This window comes from Chiloscyllium plagiosum, unplaced genomic scaffold (genome assembly GCF_037043375.1).
Source record: "Chiloscyllium plagiosum isolate Xiang-an unplaced genomic scaffold, Cpla_swu_hap1 HiC_scaffold_3, whole genome shotgun sequence".
Lineage (NCBI taxonomy): Eukaryota > Metazoa > Chordata > Chondrichthyes > Orectolobiformes > Hemiscylliidae > Chiloscyllium > Chiloscyllium plagiosum.
Genome location: NW_028270141.1, coordinates 48,235,806 through 48,263,805, shown reverse-complemented (window position 1 = coordinate 48,263,805; position 28,000 = coordinate 48,235,806). Strand labels below are relative to the sequence as shown.

Here is a 28,000-nt window from a genome sequence, read left to right as displayed (position 1 = left end):
GGGAAAAAAAAGCAGGACAAGCATTCAGGCTCAGGTAGGCAATGCAATGCTAAGTGCAGGGTTAAAAATATTTCCAGTCTCATCAGTCAGATCACATTTTTATCTTGTATCATTTAGAATTGTAAGCTTCTTTGACTTAATCAATTCAAGAATTGCAAGTGTTAACTTATCCAAATTAACAGAATTTTTGTTTTTTCTTAAAATCTTACAAAATGCATTGTCAAAAAGAACAAAGCAAATATTTTATCCCGTGGTGATTTTCCTTCATGTTTGTGAACTACTTAACAAATTTAATCCAAAGTCACAGAGCTAAAATCCAATTGTGTTTTTTTAACGTTAAAAGGTAGTATTCCAGTCCCAGGTTAACCATAGCAAGGGAATATGGTGTTAGGACGTGGTAGGATTACTTTGGGAAAAGGGTCAGAAACAGACTATTCAGTCCCTCCAGACAAGACCAAAGGTTTTCTTTTGATATAAATCACACCAGAAATAAACATGAGGTTAGGTTTCATGTTTGTGCATAAATTAACTTGCATCATCACAAACATGAAATTTTCATGGACTAACACGAACAGGAACTGGATAAAGCAGAATTGCTTCTCTTTTTCCCTTCCACTGAACAATATCACTTGACATATTTAAGAGTGGCAATTTGATTCAGATGGCTGGAAGTCAGTTTATTACCAAAAAAAAAATCATTGTTAATAATGTTCAGTCCTCCTCTTGTGAGCATTCTGATTTTTAAATCAGTGAAAATTACTCTTTTAAAAAAAAATTGAATTGCCTATGATAACATACTATTGTCAGAAAAATGAAGTATCTTGTGATAAGCAAATGTCTTTTAAACTTACTTTGAATGCCTAGGAAACCAACTGAGTATGAAAGATCTTTCCTGAATCAGTACAACTGTCATAATGTCACAACTGTGATCTGGGAACATGACCAGTTTGGTAGGTGACTTAGGTACTAGTGAACTGAATTTTGAGCCAGTGAAATAGATGGAAGAAACCCCTAAAAATAAGCAATTTGGGGCATTACTCTCACTGCTGATTAATGCTTTGCGCACAGATTGTATTGAAACAACTCTGTTAGATGGTGTGGTACCTTAACCTGTGTTCCTCAGTGGCCATGTTTCATCTTCCACAACTTGAAGGTTTTCACAAATTCCCACGCAATTCACCTCATGACGATTCCACGGTATTCCATTCAATTGTGGCCATTTGTGAAAGCCAGTTCTGTTCCACCACATCACACATATTTCATGGTCTGTATTTTCTCTTCATTATGGCTTTTGTATAGTCTTGATCTTCTTTGAAATCATTCTTATTGTGTGTGGTAAAAGAGCAAAAGCATGATTATCTATTGGATTTCCTTCAAAGCACAGACATTATTACCTCAGTTAACTAAAATTTACTTGTGTGTCACTGGTGTGTGCTGCTTTGTTGTTTATCTCGGAGAAAGTGAGGACTGCAGATGCTTGTTGTTTATCTGCCTTTCAGGATGACTGAAGAACATGATTCCCAACTCCTATACTTAATGGACTGACCAGTAAACATAAACATAATAAACACCTTCTTCACTATCTTATCAACCGGGGCTCCACTTTTAAGGAATTATGAACCTGCACCTCAAGGTCTCTTTGTTCAGCAATACTCCCCAGGACCTTACCATTAAATGAATAAGTGTATAAGTCCTGCACTGATTTGCCTTTCCAAAATTCAGCACCTCACATTTCTTTGAATTAAACTCCTCAGCTCAATGATGAGTATGAGGGGTAATCCATTGCTAGTTGTCCAGAAATTCCATCTAGTTCAGTAATGCCCTTTAGGGAAGGAAATTGCCATCTTTACATGTGACTCCAGACCCATAGCAATGTGGTTGACTCCAAACCAATTTTCTTCCATTCAGATTACTATTTGCTCCCACATAAACCCTTCCCTAACCCATAGCAACTGCTAATGAGTATGGCTGGATTTCAACCATCTGAATACAAAGTGATGAACTAGCCAAATGAGTAAAAATCGAACCAGCAAACAAAGTAGACAAAAAAGGTTATGATTGGGGGGAGGGATCCAAGTTCAGATTTCTTTGCAGAACCCTACGTTCAGTCCATAGACATGGCCCTGTGATTTATTTCAATTCTCCCCCTTGTTGGCATTCTGACCTTTCTGTCCCTAACTTGCTCCAGTGAAGCTTGAGGAAGATCGCTTTATTCTCCAACTTGGCTCGCGAAGGCTTTTGGGATTCAACATTGAGTTCGAGTTTCAGATCATGACCACTACTTCTGTTTTGTTTCTTTCATCACTCATTCACGTTTCCTTTAAATCTCATTTTCTTCTTTTCTCATTCAGTCTGCATTTGGATGGCCAGTGCTAAGCCATTCACACCTCGTCTGGACACCTCTTTGTTTCTTTACTACGTTCATTACATGATGAAAATTTTAAAGTAATCTCTTCTGCCTTCCTCCTCACCTCCCATCCCTGCTTTCCCTTCTGCCTTCTCCTTCATCTCCCAACTCTTCCCTTCAGATAAAATTGATATATTCTGACTTTCTTCAATTCTGATGAAATATTTACCCTGTTTTTTACCTCACTGTGTATTTCCAGTACTTTTATTTCAGAGCTCCCTTGTCTGCTGTTCTTAGGTTTTGCTTCGCTAGGATACTGCCTGGTGATGAGGAAACCAATAACATAAAAGCATTTCAGGAAAAGTGTGGGTAAGAGTGACGGAAATGTTTCATCAGCCATGCTTGCATTAAATGGCAGAGCTGGCTGAATGGGCTTTCCTGTTCCTTAACACACATGCAAAGAGGAGTCAGTAGTGTAGTAGTAATGTCACTGAACAAGTATTTAGAGGCCCAAGCCAATGCCCTGGATACACGGCAGTCAGAAAAAAATTAAATTCACTTTACTAAATCGGGAATCAGTAACAGTGAGTATTAAACAGCCATTGATTTTCATAAAAGTCCACCCGGTTCACAAAAATTTGCAATTCTGAAATAAAGACAGAAAATTTTCTTTCTTTCATTTGACCAAGTTTTTATCCAGCTGTAGTTAAACTTCCACCCCTTTACATTCTAGCCTTCCAAGTATATTCCAGGTCTGAAGAACTTACATTCCATTGGCCTTTTTGGCTTTGAGTGTTATATTTTAATGGTCAGTGCAATTAAGCCTCCAAAATTCCTCTTCCTCACTTCTCACTAATTAAATGATATTCGGATCATTATTTTCATTGGTCTATATTGAATGAAGTCACACTGAACTGCAGTGAAATTCATCTGCTATTGTTTTGCCCACTCATTTAAACTATCACTATCCCTTTATAATGTGAAGCTCCTGCAGCACTGATTATACTGCCAATCTTTGTGTCATGAGTGAACGAGGATAGAAGGCTCTTTGCTGCGTTTTCTGTCTAATTCATTGGTGAATAGAATAAGTAGTTGAATGCTCTCCCGTCCTCCAAGACAATTCCCCATGTGACACCTGGTTAGCTTCATCCAGTTTCAGTGCATCACCATTATTCCAGCTCTGAGGCTGCTGCTTCATGCCCCATCCCCCTTCAAGTCATTAAATTCCCTTCAATTTCATGAGCTTTAATTTGAGTTAATAGCCTCTTACGTGGAAATTTATTGAGCGCCTCCTGGAAGTTCATATAAATTACATCCGTAAATACTACTCCATCCACAACTTTAGCCACCTTTTCAAAATTAATTCAGCAAAATTTGATAGGCATGACCTGCCCTTTAGAAATCAATTTTTGGTGTTCTCTTATCAGCTCAAATTTCTCTAAGTGCTCAGCCACTTTGTCTTTAATTAAAGATTCTAATAACCTCCTTGCAGTAAACGTTGGATTAATAGGTCCACAATTTCTTGCTTTCTCTCACCTTTAGACAACCTGAGTCATCAAAAGATGAAGCAGTCAATCAACTCCACAATTTTTGTTCTGGTATCATCTTTTGATAATGTACATATTAGAACATTTTGAACCGAATTTTTCTTTATGCGTTTGTTAGCCTCATAGAGTCATAGAGATGTACAGCAAGTAAACAGACCCTTCGGTTTAACTCATCCATGCCGATCAGGTATCCCAACCTAATCTAGTCCCACTTGCCAGCACCCAGCCCGTATCCCTCCAAACCCTTCCTATTCATATACCCATTCAGATGCCTTTTAAATGCTGCAATTGTACCAGCCTCCACCACTTCCTCTGGCACCTCATTCCATATATGCACCACCCCCTATGTGAAAAAGTTGTCCCTTATGTCTCTTTTATATCTTTCCCCTCTCACCCTAAACCTATGCCCTCTAGTTCTGGACTCCCAGGGAAAAGACCTTGTCTATTCACCCTATCCATGCCCCTCATGATTTTATAAACCTCTATAAGGTCACCCCAAGCCTCCGATGCTCCAGCAAAAACAGCCCCAGCCTGTCAGCCTCTCCCTGTAGCTCAAATTCTCCAACGCTGGCAACATTTTTGTAAATCTTTTCTGAACCCTTTCAAGTTTCACCACATCCTTCCACTAGGAAGCAGACCAGAATTGCAGGCAATATTTCAACAGTTGCCCAACCAATGTCCTGTACAGCCAAAACATGACCTCCCAACTCCTGTACTCAATACTCTGATCAATAAAGGAAAGCATACCAAACACCATCACTATCCTATCTACCTGCGACTCTATGTTCAAGGACCTATGACCTGCTCTCCAAGGTCTCTTTGTTCAGCAACATTTCCTAGGACCTTACCATTAAGTGTATAAGTCCTGCTAAGATTTGCTTTCCCAAAATACAGCACCTTACATTTATCTAAATTAAACTCCATCTGCCACTCCTTAACCCATTGGCCCATCTGATCAAGTTCACATTGTAATCTGAGGTAACTTCCTTCACTCTCCACTACATCTCCAACTTTGGTGCCATCTGCAAACTTACCTCCTATGTTCACATCCAATCATTTATATAAATGATGAAAAGTAGTGGACCTAGCACTGATCGTTGTGGCACTCCACTGGTCAATGACAAGATTAGCATTTGTTCTCTATTGCGAATTGAACTGAGTAATATGCTGGTGCCATTTCAGAGAGCAATTAGCATCAACTACGTTGCTGTTATTTATCTTTTCCTTTGATTTTATGGCTATATGTAAATACAGAGTGTTGAGAAAATTAACTTTGTGAACCCATGGGATAGTTGAGGCAAATAATATTTATTCATTCGCAGCATATGCCTGGCACTGGCAAGGCCAGTATTTGTTGCCCATTCCTAATTGTTCTTCAGTGGAGTGGCTTGATAGGTCATTTCACAGGGCAGTTAACCAAAGTAAGAATTAACCAAACGGTTGAGAGTCTAGAGTCACATGTACACCACATGGCCACAGATTTTCTTCCCTAAAGGGCAATCAAGTGGGTTTTTCTCAATAGTAATTTAATGCTTATTATTAGTGACAGTAGTTTTCAATTTGAGATTTTATCAATTAAATTAAAATTCCACCCACATCACTGGTAGAATTTGACCAGCATGAGACTGTGACATTGCCAGTAAGACACTTTCTGTCTGCCAGCACTTACTATAAAATAAATGATTGCAAGAATGAATTTGTGTTTATATAAACCTTTCACGACCAGAACATCTCAAAGTGCATTGAATATTGTCACTGTTGTGCTGGATTAAGAGATTAAATCTCAATGCTTTTAGCTTAGAGTTGTAATTACTACTCATAAGAGTTACAGTTGACAAAACCACAAGTGTCCTTAACCTACAGGTTGTTGAGTTTGACAGTACAACCTTTAATTCTTGTGCCAGCTCTTTGAAAAAGTTGTATAATCATCTCATTCCCCATGTGCCTTAACTTTCAAGTATAAAATTTTAAAGCCCATGTCCAAGTTCCACCTACTCCAGAGCTCTGTAATGACATATCTGAATAGGTTGATTAAAAAAATGTATAATTTTAAAATCATCTCCAACATCTTTTCAGATGTTGCATTCCAATCATAAAACCTGCTGCATAAGAAGTATTTATACTATTTCCATTCCCACAGTTTTATTTTTTGGCAATTACATTCTGCAGAGAATTAGAGGAATTTCTGAGGGTAAACAATTGAGGTAAGAATGCAGCAAGTACATTGAAGGCACAGAGCAACTTGCAGAATCAGAAGATGCCCTAAAAATATTGTAGAACAGGTAAACTGATTGAGCACAGACTCTAAAAAGACAGAAATAATGGTAGTTAGAAGGAATACAGTAAAATAAACTATGGCAAAGATTGAGATGGATGGTGTCACTTTGAGCGAAAGAGATAAGTTTGTCTATTTGGGACAAATGGGAACAGGAGATGGCAAATCTAATTCAGAGCTTAGAAAGATAAACATAGCTAGAGAAATGTTGTGATTGTGAAACATATGTTAATCACATGAAAACTCAAACTTGAAACAAGAAAAAACCTCATAAGCTGCAAAATCTATCCACTTTTCCTGTATATCTCAGGAACCTGGACAATAAATAACAATCAATGAAAGAATATCAAGAGCGTTGAAATGTGGATGTTAAGACGTGTGCTACAGATTTCCTATCAAATCATAAGAAAAATAAAGAAAGCCCTTGAATATGCAAGAACAACAAAAACTCTAAAAAATGACATTCAGAAAAACAGTGTCAGTGTTTCAGCTGATTGATCAAAGCAACAGAAATCTCTTCTAGAGGGCAAAGTGGAGGGCAGCAGTTGGAGGGGCCAACCTGGGTGTAGTTGGATGCTAGATATCACAATGTGATTACAGACAGGCTATAGATGAAAGACAAGCAGGGCATAACATGTCAGTAGATCTCCTGGGTAGGAGTAGTGACAAGTAGTAGTTTAAATGTATCCTGCAGTATCAACACAACTGGAAGCAACTCTTGCTATCTATGTCATCAAAACCCTCAAAATTTTGAACACTTCTAATAAATCTCTCCTTAACCATCACTGACCTAAGGAGGACAACCCCAATTTCTCTAGTTCCTGCAAGTAACTGAAGTCTCTCAATCATTCTAGTAAATCAACTCTGCACTTTCTCCGGATCCTTAATTTAATTCCTTCTAAAGAATAGTGCTCAGAATTGGATGTAGAACACAAGCCTAATTAGTGATGTACAAAGGTTTTGATTCATAATCATACAGCTGAATGGACCCATTTCTTTTGAGCTGAGATTAGCATGGCTGACAGTTCCTATTTTGCCTCTGAGACAATAAAATTAGGTCCCACACATGCAAACACAGGTACCTAATTGAGGGGAGGGTATTGAGTGACTGGAGATGTGGTATTTACTTGAGGTTTGAGATACATGGAAGCTGAAAGGTGATTATCATGTAGAGACCTTGTTTTTTTGCCTGAATACTGAGATCAAAGAAAAATGGAATTTGATGCTTTTGAATAATTTTCTCTTGATCGTGAATGTTACGTCACAGGAAATTTCCTTCAGAGTATAAGAATGTAGTTTTTTCCTGCTATAAATTGGTGTTCCAAGATAATAAAATTTATGCAATAAATAGGAACTTTATAATTCCTAAATGGCAGCAAACTTTATCTCATTTTATGTAAGATGGAAGGTGAAGAGTTAACAGAAGATAGTTTTGCTGAAGTGTCTCCGAGGGATGTTGAATGCAAGCCTACACTCAGTGCTTGGTATATCCACTAAAGATATATATTTCACTTAGTTCTACAGTCAGGTATGGGATTTCATGGAAGATTCACCACAGGAGATTTTATTTTAATTACTTCTAGACCACTCATTGAGTGCTTTGCAGTATGTTTGCCCATCAGAGCTTTCAAGGTCTTCAAACCTTTATGCAGTTCTTTAATACAGTATATGTGTGGTCATGTTTAATATGAGTTGAAGTGTCGGAGAGGTGAGTAGAACATTGTGAATCACTAGAAACTCATCAAAAGAAGATAGTTCTTCATTGTCAGATAGACATGCAGTTAATGCTATTGTACATAGTGAATGATAATTTTCTGCTGATTCAGATTATGGTTTGTGCATCTCTAATAAATAAGCTCATTTAGATCCAAAAATGTGCAGGTTAGGTGAATTGGCCATGCTAAATTGCCCATAGTGTTAGGTGTAGGGGAATGGGACTGGGTGGGCTGCTCTTCAGAGGGTCGGTGTGGACTTGTTGGGCCGAAGAGCCTGTTTCTTCACTGTAAGTAATCTAGCCTAATCCAAATTGCCATACAGATTTTTTGGCTGTTTCACTGCTCTACTTAATTTTATAGAAAGCCTTTACTGACACTGACTACTAAAGTTAAAAATCACACAACACCAGGTTATAGTCTAATATAACCTGGTGTTGTGTGATTTTTAACTGTGTACACCCCAGTCCAACACCGGCAATCTCCAAATCATAACTACTAAAGGTTCACGTAGAGTGTAAACACTGGCATAGACGAGTTGAAACAGCTGACCTACTTCTGTGATGTAAACTCCTAACTACACAACTCCATGCAGTAAAATTGCTCACACCATTGAGAGAATCCCTTTACTTTGTGCCAGTGGTAGATCAGTGCCTAAGATCAATGTGTTCAGTTTCTTAAATGAGTTAAATTAAAAACATTTTGTGCATAGTCATCATATTTAATCTTCAGTTATATTGTTCCAAAAATGGTGAAAATTGTTCCAAAAATGCTAAAAGTCTGACTCATATCCAACTTGAAGATATCAGAGCAGTACTGAGCTGGTATATGGTGTGAACCGAGCATTCAGATTTTGTTACAACTGAGGCTGGAGGACTGAGCTGATTCTTCTCCTAGTCTTACTCTTCCACTGGTCAAAAAAATATTTTATTTTAACCAGGGTGGTGACATGTCCTGTTTTGGAGATGCCGGTGTTGGACTGGGGTGTACAAAGTTAAAAATCACACAACACCAGGTTATAGCCCAATAGGTTTAATTGGAAGCACTAGCTTTCGGAGCGCCGCTCCTTCATCAGGTGGTTGTGGAGGACACAATTGTTCGGCACAGAATTCATAGCAAAAGTTTACAGTGTGATGTAACTGAAATTATACATTGAAAAATAACTTGATTGTTTGTTGAGTCTTTCTTCTGTTAGAATGACCATGGTAGTTTCACTTCTTTCATATGTAAATCACAAAACATTTTTATAAAATTACAATTGGTGTCAGCCAGATAATATATTGAAGGTGTTAGCCCCCTGTGTTCCCTGTTTGTGGAGAAAGTGAGGTCTGCAGATGCTGGAGATCAGAGCTGGAAATGTGTTGCCGGAAAAGCGCAGCAGGTCAGGCAGCATCCAGGGAACAGGAGAATCGACGTTTCGGGCATAAGATTTCCTGAAGAAGGGCTTATGCCCGAAACGTCGATTCTCCTGTTCCCTGGATGCTGCCTGACCTGCTGCGCTTTTCCAGCAACACATTTCCAGCTCCTTCCCTGTTTGTGCCATAATGTTTAGACTGATTCTAATCTAAAAAGTGAGTTAACAGAGTCTTATATGGATTCATGCAGTTTTTGAGCAAAGTACAACGTAACTCTGCAAGTACAAATTCACCCCACAAATGTATAGGTATATGTGTGCATGTAGGTGTTTGTGTGTCTATCTGTCTGTCTGCAGTGGGGAGTTGTGAGTGTGAAAGAGCATGTATATGTGTGTGTATGTGAGTGTATAAGTGTCTAAGTCTGTGAGAGGGTGCATGTAGGAGTGTGTGTGTCTGTAGGACTGTGTGTGTGTGTGTCTGGGGTGTGGGGTTGTGAGAGAGAGTGTATATGTGTGTGTGTGAGTGTAAAGTGGTCTAAGTCTGTGAGAGGATGTGTGTGGGAGTGTGTGTGTCTGTAGGAGTGTGTGTCAGTATATATGTATGTCTGTGTGTGTGTGTACTATCAATACCACTAACTGCTGGCTTAAAGTGGAGAGGATCTCCACACACTCCTACAGACACTCATACACACTCCACACATGCATCCTCTCACAGACTTAGACCACTTTAAACTCACACACATGCATATATACACTCTCTCTCTCAGTCACTCACAATCCCCTACCCAGGACACACACACACTCCTACAGACACACACACTCCCACACTCAGACATGCACCCTCTCACAGACTTAGACGCTTTGCATTCACATACACACACAAATACACTCTCTCTCACAGACACCCACAACCTCCCCATCCCAGACACACACACACACACAAAAACCCACATACACACACACATACATATGCGTTTGTGGGGTGAATTTGTACTTGCAGAGTTACGTTGCACTTTGCTCAAAAACTGCATGAATCCATGTAAGACTCTGTTAACTCACTTTTTAGATTAGAATCAGTCTAAATATTATGGCACAGGCAGGGAACACAGGGGGCTAACACCTTCAACATATTATCTGGCTGACATCAATTGTTACAGTTAACCTGATAATGTAACTTTTAAAAAAAGTTTTGTGATTTACATATGAAAGAAGTGAAACTATCATGGTCATTCTAACAGATGAAAGACTCCACAGACAATCAAGGTATTTTTCAATGTATAATTTCAGTTACATCACACTGTAAACATTTGCTGTAAATTCTGTGTCTTACAATTGTGTCCTCCACAACCACCTGATGAAGGAGCGGTGCTCCGAAAGCTAGTGCTGCCAATTAAACCTGTTGGACTATAACCTGGTGTTGTGTGATTTTTAAATATGTCCTGTTGTAATTGAACTCAACACAGTATTAGGTTTAGTATTAATAATAAATGTCGGGCACAAAAGGGTGGTGAATCTTCTGTCGCTTTCACCTTTGTGTCCACTTCTTTTGACAGGAGTCCATACTTAGCCTCAGTCCTTGTGTATATTTAAGGCTGAAATAGAGATTCTTAATCAGTAGGGCGATCAAGGGTTACAGGTAAAAAATAGGAAGGTAGATGTGAGGAATGTTAGATCAGCCATGATCCTACTGAATGGTGAGCAAGATTAGAGATTAGATTACTTACAGTGTGGAAACAGGCCCTTTGGCCCAACAAGTCCACACCAACCCTCCAAAGAGCAACCCTACATTTACCCCTTCACCTAACACTATGGGCAATTTAGCATGGCCAATTCACCTAATCTGCATATCTTTGGACTGTGGGAGGAAACCGGAGAAAACCCATGCAGACACAGAGAGAATGTGCAAACCATGCCACCCTCTCCTGTTCCTTTTTTTTATGCTCTTAAAGACATATCAACACCAATTTACTGCACAGACCTAGTTGCCTTTTCAGCAGATCCTAGTAAACAATCCTTTTCTCCATGGAGTTTGTTCCTGTCTCTAATTCCAATTAACTGTGATTCAGAAATTGCTTTCCAGTGATAGTTGAATTGTTTTGAATGACATACTGAAAACCTCACAACAAGCTTGCCCCAATTCCTCAGCACTACTGAATGTATCTAATATTTTGGAGCCATTAAACATTGTAGCAGTTGAATGCAGCAAATGCTTTTAACTGTCTATCCTCTGAATTTATAATACTTGCCAAATACTGGCTCTGACAGCACAAAAATGCATTAGAAAGGAATTGATCTCAATTGCCTAAACAGAAACTCATCATTGATGCACGCAGCACAGAAGAGAAATATTTGACCTGCTGTACCTGTGTTAGCTCTTTTAAAAAAAAGAAATCCTATAAGAACCACGCCTCTGCTTTCTCCCCAAGACCCTGCAAATCTTTTATTTTCAATTATTTATCTAATTCCCTTTTTCAAGTTATTTTGGAATCTGCTTCCATCTCCTTTTTAAGCTATGCTTTCCAGATTATAACAAATTACTGTTTTGATGGCTAAAAAAAATTGCCTCATCTACTTCCTAGTTATTTTTGATAATTTCTTTCCCAAACTGAGCAGATCAAAGACTTCTGGAGTTTGTGGCAGATGAACTGGTGGCCTACTGAAAATATGGAAGAAGATATTTTCCCTGACTTTGTTTCTTCGATGATGTAAGTGCATCAATGAATGTGCCAATGTGTGTTCCCAGTATTGCAACTTTGTTTTACCTGGCACCACATGAACCAGCACTCTCAATGAGGCAGCAAACATTACATCCCTCAAATACCATGAAGTTAATGCATCATTCTATCCAGTTCTTGTTAAACCTCCATACCTGTTGACCAATTGAATGGCCACATGAGATACCAACAGTTGATTCAAATACCACAATCTATGGGGTGTTCGAATACATCAGTTGAGAGTGCGAGTGAGAAGGCTCGGTAAGTTTTATTCAAGGCAAAGTTGTATATTATTTAAGTGATTTATGCTGCAAGTAAAATATACAGTGATGTGTATGCCCCCTGCATTAGGTTTCTATTACTTAATGTGTGTTTTTACATTAATTATGTGGACCTGTTGATTATCCAGAAGATTTGATCAACTGGCACACTCCTGGTCCCATAGGTGCCAATTGATAAATCGTTTTCTCTGCTACTTTTCACTGCTGATTTCAATTCAGAATTGTGCTGAAACTTTCACATTATTTAGTAACAATCTACCTTTTGGGTAAGATGTTAAATGCAGGTCCTGTCTGCGTTAGACATAAAAGCTCCCCACAGGGCAGCACAGTGGCTCAGTGATCCACACTACTACCTCACAGCACCAGGCACCTGAGATTGATTCCACCCTTGGGCGACTGTCTATATGGAGTTTGCACGTTCTCCCTGTGTCTATGTAAATTTCCTCCCCATAGTCCAAAGATATGCAGGTTAGGTGGATTGGCCATGCTAAACTACCAATAAAGTCCTTGGATGTGCAGACTGGGTGGCTTAGCCATGGGAAATGCAGGGTCACAGGAATACAGTCGTGGGGTGGGTCAAGTAGGATTGTCTTCAGAGGGTCGTGTGGACTCGTTGGGCCAAATGGCCTACTTCTACACTGTAGGGATTCTATGATTTCCAGGAACAGCATTGGAGTTATTGCCAGTAATTAGCCAATATATTTATCCCTCAATCGACATCACAAAAACAGGTTACTGTATCTGGCCTCTTATTTATTACAAATTGGTTGTTGGGTTTCTTACATTACAATTGTGAGTAGAATACAGAATTACTAAATTGGTTGTAAATTATTTTGCCATAGTCCAGGGTCCTGAAAGATTCTGTATACACATATGTGCTTTCTTTCAAATCAGTTTCAGTCAGAATGTATTTGAAATCAGATTCAAGTCTTCAAATGTTCTGCATGTTAGGTCACAACCGAATATTTGGAAAATAATTGTAAAGTTGTGCAGAGACTTATTGAACATGTAATTTCATTCTTACTGCTTCATGCCACCCAACAGCTCCTTTAAACAACAGCTTTTCAGTGTCTTGTTTAGGGTACAAAACATTGGATATCTTTTGCAATGAATACTGCTCTCTTCTGGTCACAGCTAGACAGTATTATGCAACACTAAGTTATATTTTAAACATGCATTTTAATTTACTTTAAAAATGTATAAATAAAAAATGGCTGGTCCAATTAGAATCACTATTTATTTAAGTAAAATCATCTTGGTAATATATTCATAATTGCATTGTCCACTTATGTCTACTTGTTGCAAATGCCGTACATTCAATGAATACCCCAGTATGTGTTCTTTTCATTAATCTATAGGCAATAATCATATTTGGCTTCAGTTGGATATTGCATTTATGACTGGCATTATTACATAATTGTGTGATTGTATTTCTTGACCATTATCCAATCATCTTCATTAACTTGATCCTGTGTATATATTTCTTCTGAATTTGTATTTTTATGATCCCAGCTGATGTTTTGTTTGGACAAGTCAGATCCCAGACTAAAATCTGAACAGATAGATAATTATTTATTTTCAAATTAACAAGGTGGTCTTTCAACTAAACACAAGTATACAATGCTACAGATCCGGCTTGGCAGTAAAGGAGAGGTTTGTTACACAAAACAAAAGATACAATGGAATGAACCCAGATTTTAAAATACAGTAGAAATACAACAGCACCTCTTTACAATACTCAAACTCTAGTAAGAATTCCCTTTTGTATTTCACTTATAGATTTGACTTAACTTTTGCTTTAAATCCCTGGTCTTCAAACATTGATAGCCTTTTAAGTATTCACACAACTGAGCTTAGACATTTTTTAGCTTCTAATAACCCCTTTGGGGTTCTCACTAACACTTCTCATCTTGAATTTTCAAACTAAAACCCTTATACAGAGGTAAGCTAATGTCTAACTTTTAGGAACTCTTTTTTTCTCGGGGAAACTGCTTCATATATCTGACTTCAATAGGGACATCTACAAACTCAAGCCAAAGGCTTTCCAAGCTATGGATGCTTTACCTAAGCAAAAAGTAAATCAATCCCTGCTCCTTATAAGTGAAAACCAGAAAAAATGTTCTTCAATATTTACTCTGTTCACTTGTACAACTCTATTAACACTACTTATATGTCACATTAATAGTGGTAACCTGCTGACATTAGGCATGCTATGAGTTACACAGCAACCATATTTCATGTAAGTCTTGATATATTTTATATGTGCTTTTGAGAAGCCATTTACTACAACACTTTATTTTCCAGGCATTTAAATACTTTTCAAATGATGCAGGCTGAGAATTAAGCTTCACTGGAATGATTGTAAGTTTTCAGCCCAACTTTTTTTCCAAGGAAATCAAGTTCCATAAAAATAACAAAATCTTCCACAGGTTTGGTGATGTATATACCAAAAGGATGTGGAGCTAACACAAGATTCAATATTTCCATCTCAATTGTTGGCTGTTTTTGCTGACATGCAGTCAGTTTCTTTGAAAAATAACTGACAAGCTAATCGATCCCTATCTTATCATCTTACAGGAATCAGCTCCCACATTGTTATTGCAGGCATCAACAGCCAGTTTGAATGGTTTCTCATAACTCGACGCGTGTGGTTGTCAGCACAGCTTTCACATTTTCAAATGCACTCTGACAGTCCTGTATCCATTCAAACTTTCTACCTTTCTTCAACAAATACAACAACAGTGAAGATCAGGGCAAATTCTGGGCTAAAATCCATTTGTGCCAAGAATAGCAAAATTTCACATTTTGTCCTGGGCATTGGAAAATCCAAAATAGTCTTTACTTTCACTTCTCTAGGTGTTACTGATCTTGTCCCATACTGTTTCCAAATCAGCCACCTTTGCCTCAGCAATTTCATTTTTAGCCTGATTTATAGCCAAATTGCCTTTCTGCAGGTGGTTAAAGAGTTCAGTCAAGTGGTGTAATAGTTCATCCCAGGTTTGACTAAAAACAACTAAATCTTTGAGGTGCACAATATAATTAGAGTCCTTCAACCACTTTATGGTTAATCATGGAATTTTGTTAGTTCATTTTTCATTCCAAGCAGCATGACTTCGCGATTATAAAATCATTCTGGAATTCAAAAAGCTGATATTACTCAGAATCCATCCATTAAATCATGTGAATCCAATTAATTTAATGCAGTTCTTGAATTTTAGAATAGGATATAAGTTTAATTTTTTTACCACGTTACTTTAGCAGTAATCAGTACGGAATATTTCTGGCCACTTTACCTCTTTCCTCTGTGGAGAGGACACAGTGTTAATGTTTTGGGTCCTGTGACTCTTGTTCAGAACTCTGTTCAGAACTGTTATCTGACAAAGGGTCACTGGACCTGAAACGCTAATTCTGCTTTCTCTCCGTAGATGCTTTCAGACCCGTAGAGTTTTTCCAGTAATTTCTGATTTTGTTTCTGATTTCCAGCATCCACAGTTTTATTTTTTTTTAATCTCTTTTCTCACTGAACTCCCCTCTCTAACTTGAGTGTATAAGATTGTTGTTCTGTGGGTAATGTATCCCCCATTTTGGGATCACGAACAGCCAAAATTGTTTTTCCTCTTGTTCCCAATTGACATAATTCTATGCCGGTGTTTGCAAGTGGCTTTCCCGAAAGATAAAACACGATGTAATGTGAAGTTTTAAGAGTCTAATGGTGACCATAAAACCATTGTTGATTGTCAGAAAAACCCAACTAGTTCACTAATGACTTTAGGAAAGGAAACTGCCATCCTTACCTGGTCTGAAGTAGAGAGGCAGTAGGCTGGAAGAACACAGCAAACCAAGCAGCATCAAGAGGTGCAAACGTCGACCTGGTTACACCCGAAATGTTGACTTCTGCACCTCCTGATGCTGCCTGGCTTGCTGTGTTCTTCCAGCCTCTTGTCTGTCTACTTTCTTTTTGGTCTTTACCTGGTTTGCCGTACATGTGACTTCAGACTCACAGCAATGTGGTTGACTCTCAACTGCCCCATGGCCAATTAGGAATGGGCAATAAATGCTGTGCCAACCAGTGATGCTCATGTCCTGTGAATGAATTTTTAATAAGCACCTCTATATTATCCAACCTGACAGTTGAAGGTTCAAGCTTTGAATATGCAATTTCTGATTCATTCTCCAGTATATTCAAGTTTTCAATTATATTTCAATTTCTCTTTCTATTTCTTTTGCTACGGTAAATATACTTATCTCCTGACTTATTCATTGCTCCTGACATAATATCTTTTTAACATGTTAATATGATTCATTCACTGAATGGAGTACTCAACATGTAATTCTTGAGTTTTTTTGTGATTGGTAAGGTACAGTGAACCTGGCTTTTAATGGTTCCCCAGAGATATGTAACATCTTGAGTCCAGTAACAATGTTTCAATGTCTGAGGAGTGGTGAATGGTGCTGAACATTGAAGATTGCACAATGAACATCCCCACTCCCAAGGTTATGATAAAAGGAAGGCCCAGGACACAACCCTGCGGAACTCTTGCAGAGATATCCTGGAGCTGAGAGGACTGACCTCCAGCAACCACAACCATCTTCTTATTGTGCCATCTTCAGCCTTTTGTTCTCCTCCAAATTTCAGTAATTGTTGAGCACCTTTCAAATACTATTTAACATTGGGAGAGCTGTCTCACAGAATAGTTGAGCAACAGCCTGACACAGTCATATTCACAGAATCATACATTGCAGACAATGTCCCGGACACCACCATCACCAACACTGGATATGTCCTGTCTCATGGGCAGGACAGACCCAGCACAGTTGGCAGCTTAGTGGTAATCAGGAGGGAGTTGCCCTGAGAGTCCTCAACATTGACTCCTCACCTCATGAAGTCTCATGACTTCAGAATAAACATGAGCAAGGAAAACTTCCTGTTAGTTGCTGTGTATTGTCCACACTAGGCAGGTGAATCAGTACTCCTCCATCTTGGACATCACTTAAACTGAGGGTGGCAAGGGTGCAAAATGTACTCTGTGTCAGGGATTTCAATGTCCACCACCAAGAGTGGCTCAGCAGCAGCATTATTGATGAAATTGGTTGGCTCAAAGAGGACATAGCTGCTGGGCTGGAGCGGCAGCAGGTGGTGAGGGAACCAGCAAGAGGGAAAAACATACTTGGCCTCATCCTTACCAATCTACCAGCTACAGATACATCTGTCCATGACACTGTCAGTAAAAGTGACCACAGCACATGCCTTGTGGAGAATTGAGAATAACTTCTATCATGTAGTGTTTCGCTATCGCTGTGCTAAATGGGACAGACTTTGAACAAATCCAGCAACCCAAGACTGATCATCCATGAGGTGGACTGTGGACTAACAAAAGCAACAGCATTATACTCCAGTACAGCGTCTAATCTCATAACCTGGCATATCCCTCACTCGACCATTACCATCAAGCCAAGGGATCAAGCTGGTTCAATGGAGAATGCAAGAGGGCATATCAGGACCAGCACCAGGATACCTAAAATAAGGTTTTAACCTGGTGAAGCTACTAAACTGGACTACCTGTGTGATAAACAGCAGAAGCAGCAAGTGATAAACAGAGCCAAGCAATCCCACAATCAATGGATCAGATCTGAACTCTGCAGTCCTGCCACATCCAGTCGTAAATAGTGGTAGACAATTAATCCACTCACTGGAGGAGGCTCCATGCATATCTCCAATCTTAATGATGGAAGACCCCAAGACATCAGTGCAACATATAGGACTGAAGCACTCTCAGCTGGATTCAGCTAGAAGTGCCAAGTGAATGATTCATCTCAGTCTCCTCCAGTGATCCCCAGCATGACAGATACCAGTCTTCAGCCAATTCAATTCATTTCATGTGATATCAAGAAACAGAGAAAGGCAGTAGATACTGCAAAAACTGTAGGCCCTGACAACCTTCCAGCAGCAGTATTGATGACTTATGCTCCTGAATTTGCTGAACCCCTATCCAAGCTTTCCAGTACAGTTACAACACTGGCATCCACCCAACAATGTGGAAAATTGCCTGGGTACGGCCTGTACACAAAAAGCAGGACAAATCCAACCTGGCCAATTATCGCCCCATAGGTCTACTCTTGATCATCAATGAAGTGATGCAAGGTGTCGTCAACAGTGCTATCAAGCAGCACCTGCTCAGCAATAAACTGCTCAGTGATGCCCAGTTTGGGTTCATCCAGGGTCAGCTCCTGACCTCATTATAGCCTTGGTTCAAATATGTATAAAAGAGCTGAACTCCAGAGATGAGGTGAGAGTGACAGCCCTTGATATCAATTCTGCATTTGACCAAGTGTGGCATCAAGGAGCCCTAGCAAAATTGGAAAAATAGGTATCAGGGGAAAACCCTCTTGTGGTTGGAGTCATATCTAGCACAATAAGATGATGGCTGTGGTTGATGGAGGTCAATTATCTCAGCTTCAGGACATCTCTGCAGGAGTTCCTCAGAGTAGTGTCCTGGACCCAACCATCTTCAGCTGCTTCATCAATGACCTTCCTTTCATCATAAGGTCAGAAATGGGGATGTTCATTGTGCAATGTTAAATATTCTGCACCATTCACCACTCCACAGATTCTGAAACAGTCATGTTAGAATACAGCAAAGCCTGGCCGATATCCACACTAGGGTCAAGAAGTGTCAAGTTACAAACTTGCTACGCAAACCTTAAGCAATGATTATCTCCAGTATGAGACAATTTAACCACTGCCCCTTGAAATTCAATGATGTTACTATCACTGAATCACCCATATCTACAATCTGGGGCTTACCATTAACCAGAAATTCAACTGAACTTATCATATAAACACTTGGCTGCAAGAGCAGGACAGAGTGTAGAAATACTGGAGCAAATAACTCATCTCCTGACTCCCCAGAGTTTGTCCACCACCTACAAGTCACAAGTCAGGAATGTGATGGAATATTTCGCATTTACCTGGATGAATGCAGCTCTAACAAAATTCAAGAAGCTGGACACCATCCAGGATGAAATACCATATTTGATTGATGCCGCATACACAAGCATCCATTCCCTCCCAGTAGCAGCAGTGTGCACTATCTACAAGATGTGCTTCAGAAATTGGCAAAAGATAGTTAGAAAGGACTTCACATTTATCCAGGTTCAACTCCATTTGCCACTTCTCAGCCCAACTCTGCATCCTGTCAATGTCTTGTTGTAGTTGCAACAGCCCTCAACACTATCTACAACACCATCGACCTTTGTGTCATCAGCAAACTTACTAACCCATCCTTCCACTTCTTCATCCAAGTCATTTATAAAGACTACAAAGAGCAGAGGCCCAAGAACAGATCCCCATGGGACATCCCTGGTCACTGACCTCCAAGCGGAATGCTTTCCATCCACTAGCACTCACGGTCCTCTTTCGGCCAGTCAACTCTGTATGCAGACAGCCAAATTTCCCTGTATCCCATACCTCCTAACTTTCTGAATGAGCCTACCGCGGGTAACCTTATCAACTGCCTTACTTTGGACTGTCAGAGAAAACCCACATAGACACAGGGAGATTGTGCAAACTCTACACAGAAAATCATCCAAGGGTTGAATCAAACCTGGGTCCCTGGTGCTGTGAGGCAGCAGTGCTAACCACTGAGCCATCTGTACAACCCCACTTGCTGTAGCATCCCAGCCTCTAACCTGCTCTAGTGGTCACAGTATTTATATGAAGTCCTGTTGAGTTTCTGGTGACTCACAAGATGTGGATAGTGGAGATTTAGTGATGCTAATGCTATTGAATATCAAGAAAAAGTGATCTTTTGTAGGCAATGGTCAATGCCTTCCAGTTATGTGGCACAAATGTCCCCAGCACTTACCAACCCAATCCAGAATATGGTACAGGTCTTGCTAGATGTAGATAGAGACTGCTTCAGCATCTGAGGAGATGATGCTGAATATTTTGAAATCATCAGTTATCAAGAAGTGAAGAACTAAAGGAAAAGTGTGTTTACATAACAGATTAGATGAAGGAATTTTAAGTTACTCATTGCTTTTTTAAAAGTATTCCTTTTAAAATAGTGACTCGTGAGACTCAAGTTTCTTTAATGTCTGCACAACCCATGGTGGGTACAAGGAAAGTTGGTAATGTAGCAGTCAGGGCAAAGGATGGGTGTGTGGAAGTCATGACTTGGCAATAGTTGGTACTAAGTCAGCATAGGGAATATAAAGGGCTGTGGAGATATTAGGCAGCATGAGTTTGGCACAGGGCATATAAGTAGCCACGTGTGTGGGTATAGGAGCATGGGGTGGCACAGAGTTTAGGTGAGGTAAGTGGGGGAGTGGGCATGAGAATGAGGTAATGTAGGGGTGAGGGCTAGATTGTTGTTTTCATCCTCAGTTTTTTTAAAAATAATGTCATCAAATCTATGGCATTGTGGCAGCCTCCTGAGAAGGCTACCCCAAACCTGGCAGGTTCGCTTTCATTCTGGCATCACCTGGCCTAAGTTTCAGGAAACTCCACTATCCCAGAATAATCATCCTAACTTTCTGGCCACTTTCTTCTAGGGCAGATCTGTGGACCCATGAAATGTCCTGACTCTGCACTCCTCACCCCCAGTGTAAATATCCACGTCACCAATTTATTTTATGGCAGCTTGGCTCTTGAGGTCTGTCCAAGATGTTGATGATGGCGCACACTGATGGAGCCACTGAACAACTGCCAGAAATGGTGGAGTCCTCTCTTGTCCGATTTGACCAACACCTGATAAATAATGCAAATGTTAGCTGATTCCTATCTGCTAAGCTCTGAATGTTATTCTTGATCCATTGATGGTGATTTTGGACTTTGCATTGTTGAATGGAGTTACATATCATGGAGTGTCAGCTTTGACCTTATGACAAACTTAAAACAGCCAAGAGCAGTTGGAATGAGGATTTTCTCCCTGAGGAATTCCTTGACTGATCCCTATGAAAAAGACTCAAGTTTGTGCAGCTCCTTTCGTGGATGTTCTGAATCATTTAACAGCCAGTGAAGTGCCCCTCAACACATGGGAAACAGGGTCACTAATTTGCAGGCAGCAAACTACCTCAAACAATAATGTGATAGTGATTGCATATGTATTTTTGGTAATGTGGATTGAGGAATAAGTATTGGTCAGGTCAAAAGCAATAACTTGTATTATTATCATCAAAATCAGGCCAAAGGATTCTTTGCATTCACCTGAGAGGATCTCAATATAATATCCTACCTGAAAGACTGCTCTCCTGTCCTGCATTAGTAATGTCAATTCACATATTCCCTGGAATGGGAGTTGATACCAACTTTCCAATTCAGAGATGAGAGTGCCAATGACTGAGTGCTACGGCTAACACTGAGCCAACAATAAATGCCATCTAAGAATCCCAACCATCTTCAATTCTTGTGGGGTGTGACTCCAGACTCTGGAAGAATTTGATTTTTGACCCTCCCAACTCCTCACCTCCCCGAATCAGTTTTGTCCCTTGAATATGCAGCATCCACAGTCACTGTACCTTGCTCTGCCACCATATCTCCTTGCTTGGTTATCACCTTTTAAGTAGCACACAGAAGCCATTACCTTGCCCACCCTATTCCCAGATGACAAATTGCATCTGCGCTCTCATTCAGTATTGACCCCTGACCAATTTTATTTTGACAAGACTCTGAGGCTCCAGGATATAGCAAGGGTGGGGAGTGAATGTGTTTGAGGGTAGGATGTTAGGGTGAAGGTGGACCCATTGGGAGAGATCTTGCTTCACAAGACTGAAGGGGCTCACATGAAAAGTAACCACACCCTATCTTATTGCACCTTAAAGAAATGCCTGTCAAAATGGTAAATTCAGCATCTCCATTCTGCTTAAGATTTGTTTTTCTCATTTGTTCTCTGAAGGTTAAAGTATGCTTATGGTCAGATCATGGTTGATCCATATCTCAACTGCATCTGGTTACATAATCATTGCCTAATAAAAATCTGTCAATTTCAGTTTCAGTTCACAGATAACATAGAATAAATGGTGCAATTCTAAGGAGTTTACTGGAGCAGGCAGACCTGGTGGATGCATGTACGGAAGTAATTCAAGGGAGCAGGGCAAGTTAAGAAAGCAGTCTCTGAAGCTAGTGTTTTATAAGTATGGGCATAGAAGATAAAATTAGGGAAGTAGTTTTAAACTTGTATAAAACATTTGTTCAACCTCAGGCTGGAAGACTGTGAAACACCTCCAGGTATTGTGGCTATATACAACAGGGTCCCTCTGAGCTTCAGTCCTTTGTAGGGTCCTACCATTCACAGGGTCCTACCATGCCTTGTTAGCCCTCCCAAAGACCACTACCTATCACTTTTCTGTGTTGAATCCCATTTGTCACAGGGCTACAAGGTTTAGGGGAAGTGCTCTGTCAGTGAGCCATCAGAGAATACAGTGCGCTGCATGGCCTCTCTCTGTTACAACCATTGTGTACTGGTATGTATTCTTAGGATCTTACCACTCAGAAAAAAAAGGCCATCCAGGTCAGTGTGTTTCTGCCTTCTGGAAGGAAACAGGTTCATGTGAAGACTATCACTTCCAACAGTTACAGCATCTCAACTCAGGCAGATATTGTCAGTCTTTATTCACCAACTGGTCAACATGCAAGTCAAATTCCCTATGCATCAACAGTGAGGGAGTACATTCCACACAGGAAGTAGGTGAAGAAGATAGCGAACTCCATTTTAAAAGGTCCTAGAGAATGATAATTAAAATGTCAGTGTTTCCAAAATACCCTTGTCCCAAAAAGTCCTATTCTAAGATGGCAGCACCAAAGCCAATGTTGACATTTCAATGTTAAACTGTTAGAAATATTATCTTTTGCTTGAGACTTTAGACCCTGTCTTTCCTTTCAGTTGGGCCTAAAAAGTCCCATTGGCACTATTTTAAAGTAGAATAGCAGACTTTTCCCTGATGTCCTGGTCAATGTTGATCTCTCAATCGTATAATCATTGTCACATTTCAGTTTGTGGGAGCTTGCTATGCAGAAAGCTAGCTGGAATGAAGGATTATCAGGGATATTTAGAAATGTAGAGTTGAGTTAAAATCAGGACAACTATGATCTTATTGAGTGGTGGGACAGGCTCAAAGGGCCAAATGGCCTATTTTTGTTCTGTGTTCATATGTTGGCTGTTTTGTTTCCAACATCACAGCAGTGACTCCGCTTCAAAAATACTTTACAGAATGTAAAATAATTTGAAACATTTGGAGTTTGTGAAAAGTGCTATATTTGCAAGTCGTAACAAGTCCACAGCAGATGCCATATCCCTAGCCCTGCACTCATCCATGGAATATTTGGGCAACAGGGACACCCTATGCTCATCAACTACAGTTCCGCCTTCTGCACCATTATCCCCTCCAGGCTGATCTCAAAACTCTGAGACCTAGCTCTCAACTCCACCCTCTGCAAATGGATCCTCAGCTTCGTGACCCACAGACTGCAAACAGCGAAGATAGGTAACTGCACCTCCTCCAGAATAACACTCAACACTAGAGCACCCCCCAAAGGATGTGTTCTCAGCCCCTACTGTTTTCCCTGTACACCCATGACTGCGTTGCCTAATTCCAAACGAACACCAGCTACAAGTTTGCTGATGATACCACTGTGGTAGAATGGAAATCAAACAACAATGTGTAAGAATACAGGAAAGAGACAGAGGGCTTGGTGACATGGTGCAACAGTAACAACCTCTCTCTCAATGTCAGCAAAACTAAAGGACTCATCACTGAGTTCAGAAAGAAGGGAGGAGAACCCCCCATGTGCATCAACAGAGCTGAGGTTGAGAGGATGGAGAGCATCATGTTCCTAGGAGTGACAATAACCGACAAAATGTCCTGGACCTCCCACATAGAAGCACTGATCAAGAAGGCACAACAATGCCTCTTCCGCCGGTGGTTCAGACAATTTGGCATGTCCGTAAGGACCCTCACCAACTTCTACAGACACACCATTGAAAGCATTCTGTCCAGCTGCATAATGGCCTGGTATGGCAACTGCTCTGCCCTGGACCGTAAGTAACTACAGAAGGTGGTATGCACAGCCCAGACCATCAGGGAAGTCAACCTTCTATCCATGGACTCCATTTACATGGTGTGCTGTCACAGAAAGGTTGCCAACCTTATCAAAAACCCATTGCATCCTGGCAATGCTCTCCTACAACCATTTCCATCAAGCTGAAGATGCAGAAACTTCAACACACACATCAACAGCTGCTTCCCGGCTGTTATTAGCCTGATGAATGGACTCTCTAACTTCAACTAATGTTGGTCTCGCCTAGTGTACACCCCATGCAATGTAACCTGTATGACTCTGTCCAAGCATTTTTTCAGCTTATCATCTGTCTGTCCTTATTTACTGTGATTAGATTAGGTTCCTTACAGTATGGATACAGGCCAATTGGCCCAACAAGTCCACACTGACCATCTGAAGAGCAACCCACCCAGACCCAGTTCCCTCTGACTAATGCACCAAACACTGTGGGCAATTTTGCATGGCCAATTCACCTAACCTGCACATTTTGGGACTATAGGAGGAAACCAGAGCACCGGGAGGAAACCCACGCAGACACGGGGAGAATGTGTAAACTCCACACAGACAGTCGCCCAAGGCTGGAATCGCACCCGGGTCCCTGGCGCTGTAAGGCAACAGTGCTAACCACTGAGCCACCATGCCGTCCCACAGTGATCTGCCTGTACTACTCTCAAACAAAACTTTTCACTGTACTTAGGTGCACGTGACAGTAAATGAATCAACCAAGTCTGTTTTATTGTTTTCTAGACACTAATGAGAGAATGTAGAGCTCTGACATTGATCATTCAGGGTAACAAATCAGCAAACAAGTTCCCACAATCAGCAAACAGTATGACTGTGACCAGATAGGCTGATTTGTGGATAAATATTGACGAGATATTCCCACCCTTTCCCCAAGTAGTGCCATGAGATCTTTTCTAACAGCTCATCTGAAGACAGTACCTCTGACAAAGCAGTATTGTCAGTTAATTATTATCTGGATATGCAAGGTACCTCCATAACTTTCAAAAGTAAATTGAACGGATACCTGAAGAGGAGATATTTGTAGTGCAGGGAATTCAGCCAAATGCTGTTTCAGAGAGCTGGCACAGGCATGAATAGGCTAAATGACCTCCTTCTATGATGTAATGATTCCACACTATGAGGCTCTGTTGAGTTCAGTTATATGGATCAGGTTCTAGAGTAAGTCATGAACCGATTGCCTTGAAGCTAAAACTAGGACTCGTTGATTGTTGCACTGAAATGATATTCCTAGCTTTCTATTTTATTTGCTTATGATTCAAATTGTTGGTCCTTCTGTCCATTTCAACCATTTGAAGTTTGTTCCAGCTCAACAAAACTCTTACAAGATACACCATGATCTATATGTCAGTAGAAAGGATTTTCACAGGCAAATCTAATCTCATGAGTTACAAGCCATGGGATGGCAAACACCTACAGCTCCAGTGTCATACTGATTGTTATGACCCATCACCCATTTTTGTGACACTCAATGTGACTCCACATAAAAGCACCCTAAGCAGCAAAAATGGCAACCAGCAGCAAACTTACTCGACAGATTCAATCAGTCATTAAATCTGGATGTTCTGATATTCAACAACAGTAACTTGAAATTAAAGAGTAGCTTTAATGTAGTAAAACGCTCCAAGGCACTCAGCCACATCAGAGATACTGGGCTAGTGATGGAGTTGGGAACTTTAAAATCGGACATGCAACCTGGCCTCATCTGAGGAGAATTGCATTCAATATGAATGCAACAGAACCTCATAGTGTGGAATCATTACATCATAGGAGGAGGTCATGCCTGTGCCAGCTCTCTGAAACAGCATTTGGATGAATTCCCTGCACTACAAATATCTCCCCTTCAGGTATATATTCAATTTACTTTTGAAAATTATGGAGATAGCTTGCATATTCAGATAATAATTAACTTTCATGAGACTTTTTGTCTTGTATCCATCTGGGCACTTGGCAAGAAATGCCAGTGTAAAGGAAAACAAGATTTATACTGTGCGAGAACAGACTGCTGATTGGTTGGCAAGTGGCCCAAACCAAAACTGAATGTTGGCTCTTATTTCAAGGCAGTATAAGATTAGGACAGTGTTTCTGCAACTGTACAAGGTGCTGGTGAATTATTGTTTTATTATCATGTGTGCTCTAACAGAAAAATACAGGAGTTGAGTGAAAAGTGCACACTGTCACCACACATGATGCCATCTTAGGTACAAAGTACCTAGTTACAAATATTAGGTACCAAAATAGATTAGGTACAAAAAGAGAGAAATAAATAAAAAAAGCTAAAGTTCTACATCAGAGTTCTTCATAACATAAGTGAAGAAAATCAATAAATAAAGTTAAAAGATAGTCATTATAGTCGTATAGCCTACATTCACTCCACACTGGGTGCCATTCAACTCCCCCCTCCCGTCCCCTTGTAAAACGAAAGATATCATTTCATTGGAGGCAGTTCAGAGAAACTTCATTAGGATGATCCCTGCCATGGAGAAATTGTCTTAAGAGCAAAGGTTAAACAGGTTGAGATTCTACTCATTGGATTTTAGAAGCATGAGAGCTGATTTCATTGAAACATATAGGATTTTTAAGGGGCTTAACAGGGTAAAGGCTGAGAGGATATTTCCCCGCATGGGAGAATCTAGGATCAAATTAAGAATGAGATGAGGAGAAATTTGTATCTTAGAGAGTTGAGAAGCTTTGGAACTCCTTGTCACAGAGAGCTGTGGCAGCAGAGTGCTCACGTGTATTTAAGGCTGAGATGGATAAATTCTTGATCAATCAGGGAATCAAGGGTTATGGGGAAAAAGCAGGTAAATGGTTGTGAGGAATGTCGGAGCAGCCATGATTCTACTGAATTGTAGTCTATTCCTGTTCCGATTTCTTTTGTTCTTATGGTCTAACAGAATCAGGTTTTCCAATGAGAGAACAAGGCCAAATGCTACATTTTCCAAAAAGATCAAGAGATGTTGGTGAGGAATTACACCACTGGCGAGAAGTGTGTACCAGCCATCGTTGTAGCATAGACTGGACCACTTCCCTGCTGTTTTTTTTATTGTGATGAATGCGCTGGACTGAAGAGCTTTTTTCTGTGTTGTAGATCTCTATGACTCATGCAACGGATAGATAAGAAATGATGTAACATGGAGAAGACACGTAGATCAACATTTGGCAACCGGAACAAATGTGCCAGGAACTACATTAATTAAAGATCCAAAAATAACTCTGCTACATTGAGACCTAAATATACCTGAGGACAGAACAGTAACTGGAGGAAGACAGCATCTTAATGGAGATTCCCACAATATTGTGCAAAAACACCAGAGTTAAATTTACTTAATATTTTGATTTAGATTCATTTAATATTGTCACATGTACAATATTAAATAAATCTAAAATGGACAATGTAGCCACACTCCGGCACCATCTTGGATTGTGGAATAAGTTATTGAATAAACTGTATAAATGGTAAAAAGGTTAATACATTAATATTAAATTGACATTACTAGAACTGAATCAGCTTCAGAAGTTCATCTTTCCCTCTCCATTGTCTTCAGTTTTCGTCGTCCTCCAGTCACTGCCATCTGACATCATCTCCAGGTCCTGGCAATGTGGTCATTTCCTGTTGCCACTGGCACTGTTACTTCCGTGCCCGCCGCTTCTGAGCTGGAGATGGTCATACTGCGCAGGTTCTACACCT

The 28,000-nt window shown here is 40.1% G+C and overlaps 1 long non-coding RNA gene across 1 annotated transcript; it reads left to right on the top strand.

The window, feature by feature from the left end:
- Positions 1 to 10: 10 nt before the first annotated feature.
- LOC148150580 (uncharacterized) lies at positions 11 to 28,000 on the top strand. The gene is made up of 3 exons (XR_015751800.1): positions 11 to 34; positions 11,849 to 11,940; positions 27,401 to 28,000. It is a non-coding gene; the product is annotated as an uncharacterized LOC148150580 (long non-coding RNA).